A 10,715-nucleotide genomic window follows, 5' to 3' on the forward strand; every position below is an offset into this window, starting at 1 on the left:
TACTCATGTGCCTCACTAACATGGTGCTTTAAGTGTATGACCACTCTCACCAAGGGAAACTATGTGCATTGGTAGAAGATTGTGCTCTGGGTTTATGGGTGGGATATTGTATGATTATCCTTCTTGCTTAGCCTTCTGAATAAATGTTGTTTTACGAGTTGAGTCAGCTGGCTGATTTGCTAATAAGAAACACACTGATGGAGACTTGGGAACTACAATGTTAGGAAAGTAGCCCCACCAGGGACCCCTAGGATCCTGAATGTAGTTGTGGTAGCCACACCTCTTAGGAATTACAGCCTGTCCACGGGAGTGCTGATTAGAGGAAAGTGGTGAGCCTATGTAGAAAGAAAGCCAAGGGTAGGAGTGGCTTCCCACTACAAAATAAAATTTGTATAAAAAAAAGAATAAATAGTAGGCTCTGTCTCTTTGGTATTGGTATGTTCAGCTAGTAGCGGAGTGTATAAAATGTGCATTTGTTGAAATATTTCTTTGAAAGAATAATTCTTGGTTTGTTTTTTATGTATTCTGCATATCTCCCAGGTTAACTTAAAAGCAACTTAGGGTATCTCTGTGCTCTTTTTATACCACCGTAACACCTAGAGCCCTCTTTATGAAGTTGGGTAATCAATGTTGTTTTCTGACAGATATGAAATATGGCACAGTTTCCTGTAAGAGGTTTCAACAGTTCCCTGCGGTTTGGGGGTGGGGTAGGTTGTGATTCTACCCCCTGTCTCCAAGCTTAAGGGTTTTTCTGACTAAATTCAGAATTTGGAGTTAAGGCTTCAGTGTGTTTCTTGGCCTTTGCCCTTTCTCTGACTACTCAACAGCTAAATCAGCACCATAATCAATCCACTGTGGCTGCTGCTTTCTTCAAAGTCTTTCATTGTAACAATGAGGGTTACTTAAAAAGGACCCATAGTCCTCTCTTCATGGATGAAGCTTGGTTCTCCCCAGCTCTTATTCATCCAGTCTCCTTGCATCCTGAATCATCATTCCTGGCAACCCAGAACTGTGTTCAACACTTCTCAGCTCTGGTTTGCTATGCATAATGTGGGTGCTTGATAAATATGGAATGTCTGTCTATAGTGAGCACTCTCACAGAAGTTTTCCAAGTACACGAAAGGATCCCTTTGAAGGCTTTCCTCCAACTTTCAACCTTTTTCAAGTCCTAGACAGAAGGTTTCTGACTGCCTATCAGGTTTCTTTTTTATCTCTTCTTTCTAGTTGTCTCTGAAAGTCTGGGGTCTTCTCTCTTGGAAGGTATGTACTTAAAGGAAGTCACCTACATCAGCGTCTCTGGTGTGTCAGTTAAATTTAAAAGCGGTTGCTAAGCAACCACATAAGTATGTTGATTGCACACAGCTGAATTTTAATTGCTCCCGGCTGATAAGGAATGGTCCTGGTCTATAGGTCTATTGCACTCCTCCCAGACTCCCACAGATAAAAAACTTGCTGCTCCACTTCTTTCTTTAAACGCCCTGGAATGTGGGAAGGATGCATTGCTGGCTGAATAAGGTTGCACATCTCACAGTCTGACTGTCATGAGCATCATTTTCCCCTACATCATCCCACCTATCTGTATCCAGCAAAATTCTGAAATAGAGGAATACCTTTATTCAAAAGAACACTCTGCAACAAAGAATTGAGTGAAAGCACTTGGAACATATCCCTGGAGAGTAATCAGCATGAACTATGACTCAGCTATAGAGGTTTCAAATCCTCCATAAAGCTTTCTCTGATAAATCTCACATACAATATTTGCTTTCTTTAGTGCATGCCAAATCAAGGCTATATAGACCAAAGCAGGGGTAGAGCAATGAATAAGGAGGAAATTCACAAATTATCTTTTGTTTATACTTAAACAGAAAACAGCTAGATTTATAGGCCATTGGCAGTCAAAAGGATGCCTTGCCCAAATTTCGTGAGCAATGTGACCACAAGTAAGTCATTTTAACCTCTTAGATACAGGGTTTCCTCATCTGTAAAATAGGGATGATATTTTTTTCATCCAGACCTATGATTTTATTGGTATAAGAAACTCTGGTCAAGTAACTGACTCTATCAAAAGGAGAACAGGACTTGCTTTGAAATTTATAGCCTCAGAGAATTGCCTGGAGTGCTAAGAGGTTAAGTGATTTATCCAAGGTCACATAGCCAGAATGTGCCAGGCTTGAACCCAGATCTCCCTGACTGTGAAGCCAGCCTTTTAATATTTCAAATAATTTGGAATTTTGGAAGTTTTGTTTGAAAACCAGAGAGTCAAGTTCATTCAAAGTCTTCACAACACACAAGTATTTGTGAAGGAGGCATACAGCTTGACTTAAATAAATAGACAGCTTTTCTAATTAGAAGAGATGAATGGCTTGCATGAACTAATGAAAAGTGAAGGAAGCAGAGCCAGAAAAACAGCATACACAATAATTATAACTATGTCAATGGAAAGAACAGCAACAGCAAAACAATTGAAACTGAATGTTGTGAAATGATGAGCAAGCTTAACTCCAAAGAAGAGACAAGAGAAGACATCCCATACCCAAGTACTCCTTTGGTGAGGTTGGGATCCCTTTATATGAGGTATTCTCCTTTCTGGGAACTTAACCTGTCAGTGCAGTACAAGTCGGGAGAGTGAGCCCAGAAGGGATGCTTTAGCCATAATATATTTAGTTTGTACTGTATTACCTTGCACTTCTGTTAGTTCTTCAGTTGTTTCATGCATACTTGTCTTCTTTCCCCAAACAGATTGCAATTTCCTTTGGCGTAGAGGCCGTTCTCTCATCTGTAATTTCTCACGCAACTACCATTAGGTTAGAGAAATAGTAGATACTTAAATGTTTGCCAAATTTATGAGTAATAAGAAATTTGTACCACCATAGAAGTCCTTCTGTGGTGTCTCATTATGGTGTAGCAGGAACCCTAGGGTTTTTTCATATAATATTTTATGTTTCTCCCAATTACATGTTGAAACAATTTTTAAAACATTTTTTAAAAAAAGTTTTGATTTCCAAATTCTATCCTTCCCTTCCTCCCTCCCCTCCCCCTCCCTGAGATACCTAGGTTCTTCTTCTTCTTCTTCTTCTTCTTCTTCTTCTTCTTCTTCTTCTTCTTCTTCTTCTTTGCTTTTTGATGAGGCAATCAGGGTTAAGTGACTTGCTCAGGGTCACACAGTAAGTATCAAGTGTCTGAGGCTGGATTTGAACTAAATATTTTTTTTTCTTTTTGGTATCTAGGTTCTTAAAGGCTGTGCCAATAGAATTTAGTCTTCATAGATGCCACCAAGTTGAAAGGGGTTCCAGTATAGTCCTGCTGACAGTTTGTATGGAGAATATAAACAGGAGCAGCTAGGTGGTGCAATGGATGGAGCACCAGCCCTGGAGTCAGGAGGACCTGAGTTCAAATCTGGCTTCAGACACTTGACACTTACTAGCTATGTGACCCTGGGCAAGTCACTTAACCCAACTGCCTTACCAAAAAGCAAAAAAAAAAAGGAGAGAGAGAGAAAGAGAATATAAACATGGTTAAATATACCACCGTGAAAATATTTCCTGCTCAGATAGCAGTACATATTGCAGAAAATAAAAAAGGAGAGAAATGCTATGAAAAACATGACAAGATACTAATTTAGAAAATATCTCAATAAAAGACGTGCATCTGAAAGTGGACAGGAGAGAGTATAGTGATTGTCAATAATTAGTACTCTCCCAATTCCCCACCCCACCATTTGTGTGCAAGCATACACACAAACAAATTTTGTCATCAGCTGAGCTCTAAGGTAGAATAATAAATCAGAACAGATAAGGGAAATACGACATTGATTATAGATGAAAGTAAAAATACTGACTCTGATTATCACTTTCTTGTAGGATTTTAGATGGTATAAAACAGTCACCATTGTGAGGAGGCCAAAAAATCCCAGAAATAACTTCATCCAGCTAACACTAGATTTTCTTTCCAAATGGAGAGATATAGCATTCCAGAAGAAAACTAGTTGAAAGTATAAGCAAAACATTATGGAGAAGGATGACAGAAGCAGTGACACCTCCACAAACAGTGAAAAGCGGTGAAGAAGAAGACAGCCAAACCAGATCATCCTGAAAGCATTTATAGATAAAATCAGGAGGAAAACAACAAATGGAACAGGTTTGTCAGTGCTATCACAGTGATCTCTTCACCAATGACAATGTCTACACTTGGATTCTACCACTTCTGACCCTACTGTGTGATGTGAGGAAGTAAAAATGGAAATTAAGAACATGAAGTCGGGAGGTGTTAGAGGCGGGCCTAACACCATCTATGTCTTAGTTCAGGTTCAATTTGGGGATGAAAAGAAACACATGAGTTACTGAATAGTTAACAAAAAGGAATTTACTTTATGCGTTATTCTAACACAGCAAAGATATGCAACTAGGATTACGTGACATTATCCTAGGCTTTGGTAGACACAGTCTCCCTATTCTTTATGGAGATATATCTCATCAGCAGTTCAGCAGGGCTTCTATAATACAGCAGTCTGCATGGTCTCGGGTACCCACCGAGTCTGAGAGGCCTAGACTCCACACATATGGGATGTTTTATGCCTTTAGCTGACCAGTCAGCTGCATCAGGAAAGCCGGGGCCAATTGCAGGGACAAATTTGCCTCCTCTTAGGGAAAACTAATCTCTGTCACAGGAAGGAAGGAGGAGTTGTAGCCCTAACCCACGTTTGTAGAAATGCTAGTAGTTAGGCTTTATCACAGGAGGAAAATCTGGACCTGAACAAAACACAGAAGAAATCCGTGCTGGGGGCAACAAAACTTTAGAGAAACCAGGGGATTAATTTTAAAGATACCTTAACAGAGAGAAGAGTTTAAACAAATGGAAAAAGATCTTGGGCAGTATCAATGAACTGATCAACAAGTATTAAGTGCCTACTACGGGCAACTAGGTGGTGCCGTGAATAGAGCACCTGATCTGGAGTCAGGAAGACTCATCTTACTGAATTCAAATTCAGCCTCAGATGTTTACTAGCTGTGAGATCCTGGGCAAGTCACTTAACCCCGATTGCTTCAGTTCCTCATCTGTAAAATGAGCTGGAGAAGGAAGTGGCAAACCACTCCAGTATCTCTGCCCTTGAAAAATCCTGAACGGGGTCATGAAGAGTCAGACACAATTGAAACAATTCAACAGTGATGTACCAGGCACCATGCTAAGTACTGGGGACACAAATTCAAAGACTGAAGCACTCTGTATTCACACTGATATTACATTCCAATGAGGAGACAAGTAGGTACATATACAGCACAGATGAAAAGTTAATAAATACAAACATACACAAAGTAGTTATATAAGGTAGTTGTGGAGAGAAAGCACCAGCAGTTGGGATCAAGAAAGGCTTCATGTAGAAGATGGCGCTTGAGTTGCGTTTTAAAGGAAGGGGGCCCCATGACACCAGTGGTAGTAAGAAGAGAATATATTCCATTCATGGGTGATGGCCACTACAGAGACACTCGAGAAAGCCAGTGCAAAGATGGGGAGATGGGAGATGGACTGTCATGTATGAGCAAAAGCAAGAAGGTCAGTTTGGCTGGATTGCAAAGTGTAGAAGGGGGAGTAAAGTCCATTAGGGCTGGAAAGGTAGGTTGAATCTAGATTGTATGGAGCTTTAAAAGATAAACAAAGGAGTTTATATTTTATCCTAGAGACAATAGGAAGTCAATGTAGTTGACTGAGTAGGGGAGATACATAGTCAGATCTGCACTGAATGAAAATTACTTTGGCTACTGAGTGTAGGATGGATTGGAATAGGAGGGACTTGAAAGCAAGGAGACTAATTAGGAGTCTATTGTAATAATACAGATAAGTAGGGGAGAGGTGATGAAAGCGAGAACCAATACGGTAGCTGTGTGAGAGAGAGATGGGATCAGATGCAAGAAAGGTTGTGAAGGCAGAAACAACAACACTTGGCAATACAGCGAATGTGTATGTGTGTATTGAAAGAGGGAGGAATCAAGGATACTGCCAAATTGGAAATTGCCAAACCTGGAAGACAAGAAGGGTGGTTGTGCTTTTGACAGAAATAGGGAAGTTTGGAAGAAGAGTGGGCTTAAGAGAAAGATGAGTTAAGTTTTAAGCATATTGAACTTAACATGTTTTTGTCAAAGTAAACATCTAGTGTAAAATGTCTAATAGGCAATTGGTCATGCAGGGCTGACTCTTAGGGGAAAGATTGGAACTAGATATTTCAATCTGGGAATCATCTGCTTAGAGGTGATCATTAAACCCATGGGAGCTAACGAAGTTACTAAAAGTGAGTGTAAAGGAAGATGAAGTAGGCAGAAACGTGGGGAACTCCCATAGTTAGGGTACAGGGTGTAAATGATTAGCCAGCAAAAGAATCTAAATAATGGTCAAATATGTAGGAGGTGAACCAGGAGAGATTAATGTCATATCAGCCCAGAGAAGAGAAAGTGTAAGGAGGACACCATGGCCAACAGTATTAAATGTGGCAAGGGATGGAGAAGGATTAGGTCTTAAATAAGACCATCACCTCTGACAAATAAGAAATCATTGGTGACCACTGTATAATAGTGGCTGGTACATAGTAAGCTCTTATTGACTAAGATTGCAAAAATTATTATTTTTGCCTTAGCAGTATATAAAACATAGGCTTAAAGGTTCTTCTTTCAAAGTGTGTCTCTTACGCAAATATATTTCTAAGGTCTGGCATTTGCTTTTTTGTGTTTTTTTTTTCAAGTAACAAGTATTTTAAGAATTTGTCTGCCCTTTCCGCTCCCTCCCCCCCACCATGGAGCAATCTTTCCTTCTACCACCCAATTACAAAGCAAAATAGCACAATCTGTAACAAAATACACATCTATACAGTCAGGTAAAACTCATTCCCACGTTAGCCATTTCTCAAAATGCATGCCCCTTTCTGCATCTTAAGTTTATCACCTCTACCAGTGAGTGTTGTGTTTCATGTTTATTCTTTTGGACTCATCATTTATCATTGGATTGATCAAAGTTCTAAAGTCTTTCAAAGTTGTTTTTCTCTATAATGTCATATTTATATAAAATTGTTCTTTTAGTTCTACTCACTTCTCTTTCCAACAATTTGTAAAGGTCTTCCCAGCTTCCGGCAAAATTGTCCATTTTATCTTATGGCGTAATGATATTCCATTATATACATATATCACAATTTGGTTCACCCTTTCCCAATCAGGGCTTCTTAACGAGACCGAGGGTCATTCAGAAGAAATCAAGCTAGTAATCCACACCATAAAATCCCAAGGGTTTGAAGAATGTATTTTTTAATTAAATTTTATTTTTTTCAATCAGCAAAAATCTGCCTTCTCTCCCTCCCTCTTCCACTGAAAAAAAGAAAGAAAAAAACCCATGATACAAATACACACGGTCAAACAAAACAGCACTGGGCATATAAAAAAATATTATTCTGAATTCTAAATCTTTCTCCTCTCTTTAAGGAAGAGGGTAGCATGTTCCATCATTAGACCTCTGGAATCATGGTTGGTTACGCTGATTAGAGTACCGAAGTCAATAATAATAATAATAATAGCAGCTAACATTTATTCAGTGCTTATTAAGTGTTAGGCACTGTGCCTCTAAGCACTTTGCAATCATTATCTCATTTGATCCTTATAACAACCCTGGGAGAGAGATGCTATTACTATCCCATTTTACAGATGAGGAAACTGAGACAGACACTAAGTGATCTGCTTAGAGTCACAACAGCTAGGAAGTAACTGAGACCGGATTTGAATTGAGGTCTTTCTGACTCCAGGCCAAGTGCTCTATCCACTGTGTCACTTTACAATATTGTCATTATATAAAATGTTTTTCTGGTTTTGCTCATTTCACTCTGCATCAGTTCATACTAGTATTCTCATGTTGTTGTTGTTGTTTTTTCTGAAGCCATCCCCTTCATCATTTTTTTTTTAGGCAATTGGGGTTAAGTGACTTGCCCAGGGTCACACAGCTAGTAAGTGTCAAGTGTTTGGTCTGAGGCCAGATTTGAACTCAAGTCCTCCTGACTTCAGGACCAGTGTTCTATCCACTGTGCCACCTAGCTGCCCTCATCATTTCTCACAGAACAATGGTATTACATTATATTTATATACCGTAACTTGTCCAGCCATTTTCCAATTAATGGCGCTCACCCTCCAGTTTCCAATTCTTTGTCACTGAAAAAAAGAGCTATGCATATTTTTGTACCTCCTTATTTAGAATTTATTTTGCTTAGGGCTAATCTCCCCCCTTTCACCGGCCTCCTTCTTATTCCTGCTTCTCTCTTTTCTACTTTCCCTTCCATTTCCCTGTTGAGTGAAATGTATATACGTACCCAAATGTGTATATGTATTCTTTTCTCCTTTAACCAATTCAGATGAAAGTGAGGTTCAAATATTGAACCCTTTCCTCCTTTTTTGTATAGACTTCTACTTGCCCACCCCAATTAAGTGAGCTAATTTTCCCTAATCTTTCTCTTCTTTTCCTCCCCTTGTGTATTCTTTTTCCCCCTTCCTTTACATTCTTCTTTTAAGATTATCAACATAGAACAGAACCACTCCTAAGCCTCCTGTTTAATTAGACTCTCTCTCTGATGCCTAGTGATGATAAAGTTCACAAGAAACACAAGTATCACGTAAGCAGTTTATTGTTGTTTAGTCCCTTATGATTGATTGTTCATGTTTACCTTTTTATATCTCTCTCGATTTCTGTATTTGCACTTCAGAGTTGCTTCACAGGTGTGGTCATTTTATCAGAAATGCTTGGAAGTCATCTAAGTAGTTAAAGATCCATTTTTTTTATCGCTATTACACTCAGGATTATACTCAGTTTTTCTGGGTAAGTTATTCATGGTTGTAAGGTTATATATCCTTTGCTTCAGGAATATCATTTTCTAAGCTCTCTGCTTCTTTACAGTTGTGGCTGCTAGGTTGTGTGTGATTCTCATGGTTTCTTGCTACTTGAATTCTTTCTTTCTTACTGTTTACAGTATTTTCTTTAACTTGGAAGCACTGAATTTTGTCTATAATATACCTGAGGGTTTTCATTCTGAGGTTTCTTCCTTGATTCTATTTCTACTTTGCCTTTTGGTTTATGAGCTCTAGGAAGTTTCTTTCTAAGATTTCTTGAAATATGATGTGTAGGCTCTTTTTTTTCTGGTCATGGCTTCCAGACAGTCCAACGATTCTTTAATTATCCCCTTGATCTGTCTTCTAGGACTGTAATTTTTACTATGAGATACCTTACATTTTCTTCTATTTTTCCATTCTTTTGACTTTGTTTTAATATTTCTTCTTGTTTCCTGGAGTCATTAGCTTCTATTTGGACCATTCTAATCTTGAAGAAGTTGTGCCAAGGTCTTAATTACCTTTCCAATTATTTTTTGCTTTGCTTTTGCTCCTTTTCCCATTTTCCCCTCTAATGCTCTTATTTAATTTTAAAAAGTTTTAAATTATTTTTTCAAACTTCTGCTTCATCTCTTGCAAGAATTCTAGCTGAATTTGCAACCAAACTGCATTTTTATTTGAGGCTTTGCTTTTAGGTGTTTTGGAGTTATTCTCTTTTTGTTTCTTTTTTTGGGTTTGTGTCTGGAGCATCCCTGTTACCATAATAGCTTTTAATGGTAGGATTCTTTTCTTGTTTGCTCATTCTTCCAGCCTGCTTCCTGACTTCAGACTTGGGACTAGGGCCTAGCTCTGTATATTTCTGGAGAGAGTTGTTGGACTGGTCTTGCTGCTGCTTTCTTGTGGTACTGAGTAGTGTGTTATTATTACAGGGTCTCAGAGATGGCTTAGGCTGGGGACCTGCAAGCTTTCAGAGCTCCCAAAGTGCAAAGTCTCCAGGACAAAGTCTAATCACTATCCCATTGGTCTGAGCTCTGCAACTTCTTGACCTGCATTTGGATTTGGAGCAACAGGTCTGTGGGCTCGCCCCATTTAGAGTTCCAATAGACTGTTGCTGGACTCAATCACTACTAGTCAGCTAAAAAGCTCTGCTGGTATAGAGTAGTAGAACTGCAAGGTCCCCTTTGGTCTGGGATTTTTGCTAGAAGCTGGAACCCAGATCTCACTCTGCTCCTGAGGTCAGAGCCACTGTGCTACTGTTTACTTCTGAACTTATTCCTCAGTTTCCTCATTGGTAAAATGGGGAAAATAGTAACACCTACTCTCATAGGATTGTTGTGAGGCTGACATCAAATGAGAACATATGCCAAGGACTTTAGAAACCATAAAGAGCTGGATAAATGTTAGCTACTGGTAGTACCACTACTCCTGCTAAGTAGCTTTGTGACCCTGATCAAGTCTTTGAGCCACTCTGACCCTCAGTTTCTCCACCTGTATAGCAGGGATAAAATTACTTCCACCAGCTACCTCACAAGGTCTTTTATGAGGAAAGGGCTTTGTAAAACTTAAAGTTGTATAAATAATACATATGTTATATGTAACATATATGACAAGTCATCATCCAGCTCCTACTTGAGGACCCCAAACGAGGAAGAACCCACCACATCTTAAGGCAGCCTGTTTCAGTTTTGACAGCTCTAATTGGTAAGACGTTTTTCTTGCCGCCAACCCCAAGTTGGCTTCTTTGAGACTTCCACCCTTTTCTCCTGATGGCACTATGCTACTACCACTCTGGACCATATATACCTTTTCTCTTCTTCCTGTTTTTTTGAACAAATAATACGCAAAGGATCTGCGATTTCATCAGCTTGG

Source organism: Phascolarctos cinereus, unplaced genomic scaffold (genome assembly GCF_003287225.1).
Source record: "Phascolarctos cinereus isolate Bilbo 61053 unplaced genomic scaffold, phaCin_HiC Scaffold_5;HRSCAF=322, whole genome shotgun sequence".
NCBI classification, from domain to species: Eukaryota; Metazoa; Chordata; class Mammalia; order Diprotodontia; family Phascolarctidae; genus Phascolarctos; species Phascolarctos cinereus.